This window comes from Blennius ocellaris, assembly GCF_963422515.1.
Source record: "Blennius ocellaris genome assembly, chromosome: 1".
Lineage (NCBI taxonomy): Eukaryota > Metazoa > Chordata > Actinopteri > Blenniiformes > Blenniidae > Blennius > Blennius ocellaris.
This window is the reverse complement of record NC_137650.1, coordinates 9,403,502-9,412,220: the sequence shown is the minus strand read 5'-3', so window position 1 is coordinate 9,412,220 and position 8,719 is coordinate 9,403,502. Positions and strand designations below refer to the sequence as shown.

Genomic DNA, 8,719 nt, shown 5'->3' with positions numbered 1-8,719 from the left:
TCCGTATTTGCATTGTGTCATCTTATCAGAATTCACCCAGACAGAGGGCCAATCACACCGCAGAGTGACAGCCGCATCACTAATATCAATAAATAAGACTGAAGAAAACTAAATGCCTGGCATAAAAAAAAAAAAAAAAATTAAAACAAAACAAAGAAATTATACAACCACGATGGAGATGCGACCTCAGGGGGCTAAAAATAGCCAGAAAAATATTATTCTCTCTCTCCTGATGTAAAATTAATGTTCAGAGTCTTTGTAGATGGCCTAAGCAAGTGATGCCACCCCCTCCTGAACACAACCTTCTCCCACCCTCCTGTTCTGAGTGGCGAAGAAGGGTGAACTCCAAGAACCCTGTGTGCTCAGTCACTTCTGGGCCCATGCAGTCAATAAGGCTATTTCTGATCTCCGGATGGCTAGGGTTTCAAAGCCTGTTTAAATGGGCTCCCACAAAGCCGGAAGCATCAACCTCAGTCGTCTCTCTCTTTCTCCCCTGCCTGTCTTTCTCCCCCTCTCTTTTTCCTCCTCCACTTTTTCTCCAAATATTGAGAGGGTGCTCAGCTTGCCTACCCCTTGGAGAAGATTTTTATTGTTTTAAAAAAAAAAAATTTTTTTGGGGGGGGGGTTCCTCCCCTTCCACATGCACGGTGGTGAGGACAGACAGGGAAGCACAGGGTCAGGGCTCCCAGTGCTAAGCTGTGAAAGGCAAACGTTTGGCAGAGTAATTACACGCCGCAGTGCTCTGGGAGTGATTAGTGATAGTTGTCTGTTCAAAGTGTTTGGAGCTCACAGCCTTTATGGGCTACGCTTGCCTTCCCTTCACTTAATGTTTAGATTGCATTTGCATCACGAAGAGAGAGAGTTGCATGTGTCAACATAAACAGGGTGGCAATGAAGCTCACCGAGTGAGCTTGTGCTTCACTAATCCAATATATTATGTTATATATTGAATATATTTGATATGCAACGCAGAAAATATTTTTGCATGGCACGATATATATTTATGTATTCAGAGGTCCAGGGTCACATCAAAACAAAAATCACCTTTAAAATCAAGACTATTCTATCATGCTCCTGCAACAATAATCCTATTTTTCAACTTTCCGACTATAATACATTCACTTGGCACAGCAAACTCCTCTCGGTTCCCAGGTCAGGTGACACTGCAGCGCATTGCAATCAGCATGCTCAGGTGGTGCAGCCGGGGCTGCCAGCCTTTGATGTCCTTGCAGTGTCTATGTTGGCTGGCCATTCTGTCCCAGCACAGCCTGCAGATGTGACTGCAAGCTGTAAGGTGAGCAGCAACACTCCCCAGCCATGTCCAGTTGTGGAAGGGGGTGTTCTGGGGGGGGGGGGGGGGGGGGGTCAGAATGGAGCTAAACAGCAGGAACTGACAGAAACATGGTACAAAAATATGTGAAATCAGGAAATTAATGTTAATATCAGTGGGAGGCGTTTCTGACATCAGAATGTCATCCCAGCTGAATTTAATATTTTCCTTTGTCAAAGGGAGAAACATCCAATTATGTGAAAGTTAACTTTTCATTTCCAGAGTTCAAAACAGACTCAAATGAGTCACGAGAACTTTTCTCTCCGGCTTTGTTTGATTGAAAATCTACGACAGATTTGCCATCGATTTGAATCCTCCCGGTTACTTTTGAGGCCTTAAAAAAATAATGCCAGAACAAATCGGAGGTGTATGCATCAAAGGGATTATAGACATCATATTTCAGCACCTTCTCACCCTAATCCCAAAACAGGGGCCGCCTGACAAGAGGTTGGAAAGCTGGGTGGCGAGGCAGAGTGGAAACAAACACAGCCGTGGACAGAGAAGGAAATACCTCAGGGACTTTCTGGGATTGTGGAAGAGGTAAAACGGTACCTGTAGTGCAATCCCCTCCAAATCTGCACCAGGTGTCAGGCATTAAAGAGAGCATCTCCGCTTTGGATTTCCACGTCAGGCTCAATCACCCAGGGCAGTGTGTCAGATGTTGGACAAAACGGATACTCAAAGAAGAGGAGGAGAAGGAAGACCCGGGGCTCAGCGCAGCACCGGGAAGATGACAAAAGTAGTATCTGAAGATTGTCTAATAAAAGTACCCTCACGTGGGGGCGACTCCATTATTTTGCAATGATTCTTGTCAGTGTTTGACATTTAAATATTCAATTACATGTGAAATGAGTCTCCCGAGAACAGGGTATATTGCAGAAGACTGCAGTGAGACAATAAAATATGGGAAGCAGAGCTGAACACTTTGGGTTTTAATGAGTTAAGATAGATTTAGAATAACATTACACTTTATCCCATTGAGAGTTTCAGTTAACTACAAAGACAACTGAGCACTGCCAATTCCCTGTGTGGTAATACAAAGCACGGAGTATAGCAGTGCTGAGCTCGATATTAATCATACACTCTCAATCACCAAGACAAAGTCTGAATTGAACATATGGAACTTCTCAATTTTAACCGAGGAAACGTTTTACATGAGCGCAATAGTCTTGAAACAAAATAGTAACTCAGTGGACTACTTTAGTTCCGCAGAGCCATGTTAGCATTGTTTTCGCCACAGATTATGCACGACATGCCGCATAAAAGAAGTTGATTGTAAGATGTTTAAATGTATCAGAGACGAGGGAAAGGAAACCTAATACCTCAGCACTGGGAGACGGGAGAATGCGACCGGGCACGTGCGGAATGCTTAGTGGCGGGAGGAAAAGCAGCAATCTAAATTTCTAATGCTGAGGATGTTTCCCATTCGGTGTTTATGAAACATGGCTACCGGGACTACAAAGGTAAGGGGATACAGCTTCAAAGCCTGCCCTGACAAAAACAAAAAAGCAACAATGCTGCAGTGGAATGCCCGACAGAACATAATACTCCACCTCCTCCTTCTCCTCTCCCCTAAGCAGTCTCATTTGATTACAGTGTAGCCGGCCCCAAATCAACCCCTCGGTCCCACTTCTCACTGGCGCTGGCGAGTAGGAGGTTGGAACACAACTTGCAAAAGTGGTTCTGGAAGAAGAGGAAGGAGATGAGTTAATGCTGTGAAGGAGAGTCCTCCTTAATGGGAACAAAAGAACATTGGAGCAGGGGCGAGGCTGAGGTGTCCAAATGGAGAAGGGGGGGGTCGTCCTGAGCACTGGCGACCGGGGGCAGAGACTGCATGTCTGATGACGGCCAGGCAGATGTATCGTTTACAAGCTCCCTCAGCAAAAGCCCCCCCCTCCTGCATGTCCGTCTCCAGCCACAGAGTTCACCCTCTACTTAAGGCAACAAGAGTCAGGCTCAGCATTACAAGCCTATTAAAAGATACTTTTAATTATGCCCCGCTCTCTCGGGATCACTTCTTCCATGAACTCCGTGTTTCTTTGGCATGTGCGCTTAGGAATGGCACAACCGAGAGCACGTGTTGTTTTCTCCCTCCAATTAAAGGGCATGTTGACAGATTAAGGCTGCTTCTGGTTTGTGCTCCACTAACGCATTTAGGGTAAGATGATGAACATGGAGGGGTGGAGGAGACAGGGGGGGGGGGGACGACTCACAGAGAGGGAGAGAGACAGAAAGAGAGAGAGACCGAGAGAAAAGGAGAGAAAGAACATGCACATGAACCCTGAGGGATTAATGTGTTTACATTACCTGGGCTGTGATCTATCACCAACCTCGTCAACTTCTATTATGCATCACATACATAAGCGAGCAACAGACCTGGGAGCCCCTGCAACTCACTCATACTATTTCAATTGGATTAAGTCAGTGCAAATATCTGGGGCACGGCTCCCACACTGTGGTTTTAGCATTCTGGTAGTCATTTGATTTGTATGTTGTATCACTTTACCTTTTGTGAATGCATTGCAGAAGCACCTCCTACGTGCCCTGCCAGCGTTTAAGCTGTATGGGGATTTAGATGATTACCATATGGCACCTATAGCACCTTGAAAACACAAACACACTATTTAGCCATAGGTCTGGTTGGACAACACTCAGACACAGAAGCTCTCAGATCATGAATCAAAATGTACAGGTACACACCGGTGAGGCACATCGGAGAATACCGAGTATGTGGATTCACCATCTGTGATATTCACTAACATGAGATTTGTTTTGTCCCCAGCTGTACTCGTATGTCTATAAAATACTCAGTCAGAGGAGGTCTGGCATCCCTTCATATAAATGCTGACAGTGGAGTCTGTTACAAGGCCTCTGAAAAAGCTCACATTCACACTCAGGCTTCATTATATTCAATCAATATTCATTTAGTCACTCAGTGTATTGACGCGTTTCTGAAATAATACTGCAGGTCATCCGTCTTATCTCAAAAAAGGGAGAATTATCAATTTCATACCATCCCCCATTTGGCAAATGGGGCTTAGGGTTAGCCTGGATGTGCCCTATAGATACAACTGTAAATATATATTTTTGATAAAAACACAGAAAATCAATGGGTGCTGCTTCCTGTGATCCATCTTGAGCGAATCAATCATCATCTGCGCGGCTGGCAGCACGGTGCGGAAGGATGGCGTGGCAGTGGGAGAGGCGGTGCAATCTTTGTCTGATACCTCTCATTTTGGAATCGCTTCTCATAATAGGGTCATCATTTCATCACTTAGGCAATCCAGAGGCCTGCCATTCAGCCTTGCGGGGATCATGGAGAGCAGGCGAGAGGGCTGCTGGTGGATGAGCTGGGGGGGGGGGGGGGGGGCAGAAAGATCCCATCAGGACGAAACACACACACACACACACACACACACACACACACACACACACAAAGTCCATACATCTTCATTCAGGTCAATAAAAGAAGAAGAGATCACTAGAACAGAAAGGAGATCAGGAAAAAAAAAGATTCTCATGAGAGCCGTATCACCCTATTGTGCCTCATAGAGATTATGTTATCATAAAAAAGTCAAATCAAGCCATCAAACCTGAATTTCGACAAGTTGATATTAAAAGTGGTTATAATATTAAACATGTACATAATCATTGCAGATGTTAAAATATAAAAAAGTATTTCTAAAAAAGAGAGGAGAAAAAAGTTAATTTATTCTAAAATAACAAAAAATAAGGAGATGAACAGTTATATTATCATAGCCTTCTATATATGTAAAAGCATTAATGTTCCTTCAAAAATGAATAAATTAAATTGAGTGGAGCTGTAAGTGTGTGTTGCGAGGCTGAGTGGACTTCGCTGCTTGGTGACATCCAGACATGAATCTAAATAATTCAAAACAAACAAACACAAACAAATAAATCATTATTATTTTTTAATGCAATTTAAAAACAACAGCCTCAACTTTGCAACTGTAACATTAGAGAAAGAAATGCAGTAACAAGTCATGCCATGCCAGTCACATTAAAAAATGTACATAAATAAAAGAGGTGGGAATTGCAATTGTTTTAATAATAGTGTTAATAATAACTAATTACAGCTGCGTGCCAGTTGTTTAGTCAAGTACCATAGTGCACATATGTTTAATCATTTAATAACCCTCACGTTTTGAGGAGAAAAAAAACAAGGTCAAAAATAAATTACATCCATTATTTGCAGCAGATCTCCCTAAAGCATTTGGAGTGAAGACTGTTTTGAATTTCAATTGGCTTCCAAGTGGCAAAAGCCCTCAGCTAATACATCAAAGAAAAATTGGTGTCAACTAATCGGTTTAGGACACAGATTTAGAATGGTTAAAAATCCCATGAATACTTCAAGCATTTTTTTCCTGTATACCACTAAAGGCTTTGGGAGCAGTGCAGCTGACCTTGTGCGCTCCAGAGGAAGAAAAAAAACAAAAAAAAAACCTGCCCGCCACTCGACATTAACTGACTGTTTAACTCATCCAGCCGCGCAATTAGTCCGCCAAGACGCATAATGTTGTGTAATAATAGCTTCTATATCCAATTTAGATTACACTTGCTCCCTCAGGCATTTTTAAGTGGCATGCATCATCTTTCATTCACTTCTTCTTTGCCACATAAAGCCGTTTCCGTGCGTCAAAAGCGGGGTCCCAGCGAAGGGAGGAGGGAAAAAAAGAGGGGAGAAGAAAAAAAAACGGTAGCGAATAGGGCAAGAGGCAAAGTTAGAAGATGTCACATCACCAAGCATACACATTTAGGTCGGGATGTGAATATTGCGAGGACAGCCCACTTTTACGCATCCAAAAAAAGAGCTCAGAACGCATCTCTACATAAACAGCGCAAATGAGCAAAACTGTACTCACCTCCACCTCCTCCTTTATCAGTGCTGTGCTGAGAGGCGGTAGCAGTTGCCATAACCCTACTCCTATTATTGGCTCCGTGATCTCAAATTATGGGTCCTCCTCCTACTTGGGGAGAGCGACTCTGAACCAAAACGCGTTTTACGGAGGACACATGACACAAACATTTCATCTCAGGCCGTCAAAAAACAACAACAAAAAAAAACTACAAAAAACAACAACACATCGCCTATCTCACACTATAAATAACTAAAGTTAGGAATTTCACTCATTCTGCTTTAATAATGCACATTTTAAGACATGATGGGTTTCTTTGATGTAGGCGAGCATGCTTCAGCATTGTAAGAAATAAAAGAGTCCAAAAATGACTCTTTTTTGTTGTTCACTTTTTAAATAAATAAAAATGATCATCTCAACTTGAAGATTCAATTGTCCTTCCCCCCCCCCCCCCCCCCCCCCCCCCCCCCCCCACTGCAGCGCAACCATCATAATGAGAAAAGTTCCAGTAATTACTTTGATTGTCTAAACACTACAGGAGGCTGCAGAACACAGGGTCTCATCGTATCACTGTCATCTGATTAGACTGTACTGTAGGGTCGCTTTGTGCACACCCACCCCTCGCCCCCTTCTCCTGCTCCTCTTCCATATCTCCACTTCTCTCTCTCTCTCTCTCTCTCTCTCTCTCTCTCTCTCTCTCTCTCTCTCTCTCTCTTTCCTTAAAGTCTGCTCCCACTGTACGGAGCGTCATCATGCTCAGCTCTCCGGAGGTTTTCAGAGCGTCAGGAACACGTGACAGTGTGTGTGTGTGTGTGTGTGTGTGTGTGTGTGTGTGTGTGTGTGTGTGTGTGTGTGTGTGTGTGTGTGTGTGTGTGTGTGTGTGTGTGTGTGCGCACATACGCTTTAGCAGCGCCTACAGCGATCCCTTTCGGCTTATCTGAGACTTGAACTGGAGAGTCAATCATCAGAATGAAAACTGTTTTCTGATGTTTGAACAGGGTGGAATAATATTTGTAAAAGCTTGTAGATATTTTTATGTGCGTTAGTCGTTCAGAGTTTAAAAAAAAACATTCAACAATTAAAATAATTGTAATGATGATTATAAGAATAATGCAGTAGACGATCCATAAATAAACACATAACAGGTATAAAAATCAAATAACGTAATTACTGATAAAAGCGACACATTAAATGCTTCGGTATTTTTAGCAAAGATCGCTATCTGCAGTGATCATATGAGATTACACTCACTGGTCCAGGCGGATTTGGTGTAGATGGCACTAATCTGTCCTGGCTGGAGGGTTTATGACTTTCTGGGAGCGCGTATCTGACTGGTTTATTCCAGGATCTATTGTGAAAACTATTAAGCCGTCGCCAGAGTAAATCGAGCGCACATAAACTGTCGGTGCAGAACAAACCGCACGCTCCTATCAAAACAATTAAAACAAGAAAAAGTTCGTTTGCGCACAAAAAAGTACGTCGACACCGACGCCCGGTCAGCGCCGTTTGCGCCATCTTACTTTTGTAACTTTTCGCTCTTCTTCTATCTTACCAACGCAACATTCACCCGGCGTTAGAAATTCGACTTGCACGACGGAGGTAAATCCATTTGAAGCACCCATTGCGGATCTTAACGCAAAACACCCGGAGATCACGATGCATCACTCTGCAGATTTAACGCACATATTTAAAATGCCTTTGTTTTACGCACAATGAAAAGAAGAACAAACAAAAAGAAAAAAGAAAAGAAAAAGAAAAAGCGTGCTCTGCAGTGGTGCGCCTTTTCTCTAAATTCCTGCCGGTATCTTGCCTGCACCGCATCCTGGCGCCCGGCAGCCGATTTGTTATTGATCAAGTGTGAAAGTGACGCTTCGGAAGGAAAAGAAAAAAGAAGAAAGTTAGGAGTTGACAGACTCGCGTGATGTCGCCATCCAAAAGGGGGGCTGCAGACGCACTTGAGACTTACTGCAACGCGCCTTGTTAGGGAGGAAAAAATAGAGAAATAGAGAATGAGAAAGATTGTTAGTTAACGCGAGAGAGGGAAGAGAGGGGGAGAGAGAGAGAGAGAGAGGAGGGAGGGGTGACGGAGAAGAGAGAGAGAGAGGAGAGAGAGAGAGAGAGAGAGAGCATGGATTTGGGCAGGGCTATTGGTTACCCAGCATAAGCTTGCCTTTTCCTTCGGTGACTACACCCCGAGAGGAGGAGCGTACTGTGCAGCGTAGTAGGCGTCAGGATCCTCAATTTCCAACTTAGCATCTTGGCAGGACATTTTCCCAAGCAAAGCCCCCGTCCGACGGGCAAAAAAAAACAAAAAAACTTCTGCACGGGCATGAGAGCGACGGTGCAACCCAGATAAGGAGCAGCAGAAAAACTAAATCCTCCGACGGACACTGGCTCAGTGGCTGGCAGCGACCAAAAATAATAACAATCCCCCCCCCAACATCCAAGCTCTCCTTTTTTTTTCTTCCCCCAAACTCTTTACTTTTTGCCTTCAGCACTGTCATTAAGAAGA

General features: G+C 43.8%; 1 long non-coding RNA gene across 1 annotated transcript; it reads right to left on the bottom strand.

The window, feature by feature from the left end:
- Positions 1 to 2,265: 2,265 nt before the first annotated feature.
- Positions 2,266 to 6,581, bottom strand: LOC308133739. The gene is made up of 3 exons (XR_013936745.1): positions 6,214 to 6,581; positions 4,558 to 4,680; positions 2,266 to 3,013 (listed from the first exon to the last, which is right to left on the bottom strand). It is a non-coding gene; the product is annotated as an uncharacterized lncRNA (long non-coding RNA).
- Between the last annotated feature and the right edge of the window lie 2,138 nt (positions 6,582 to 8,719).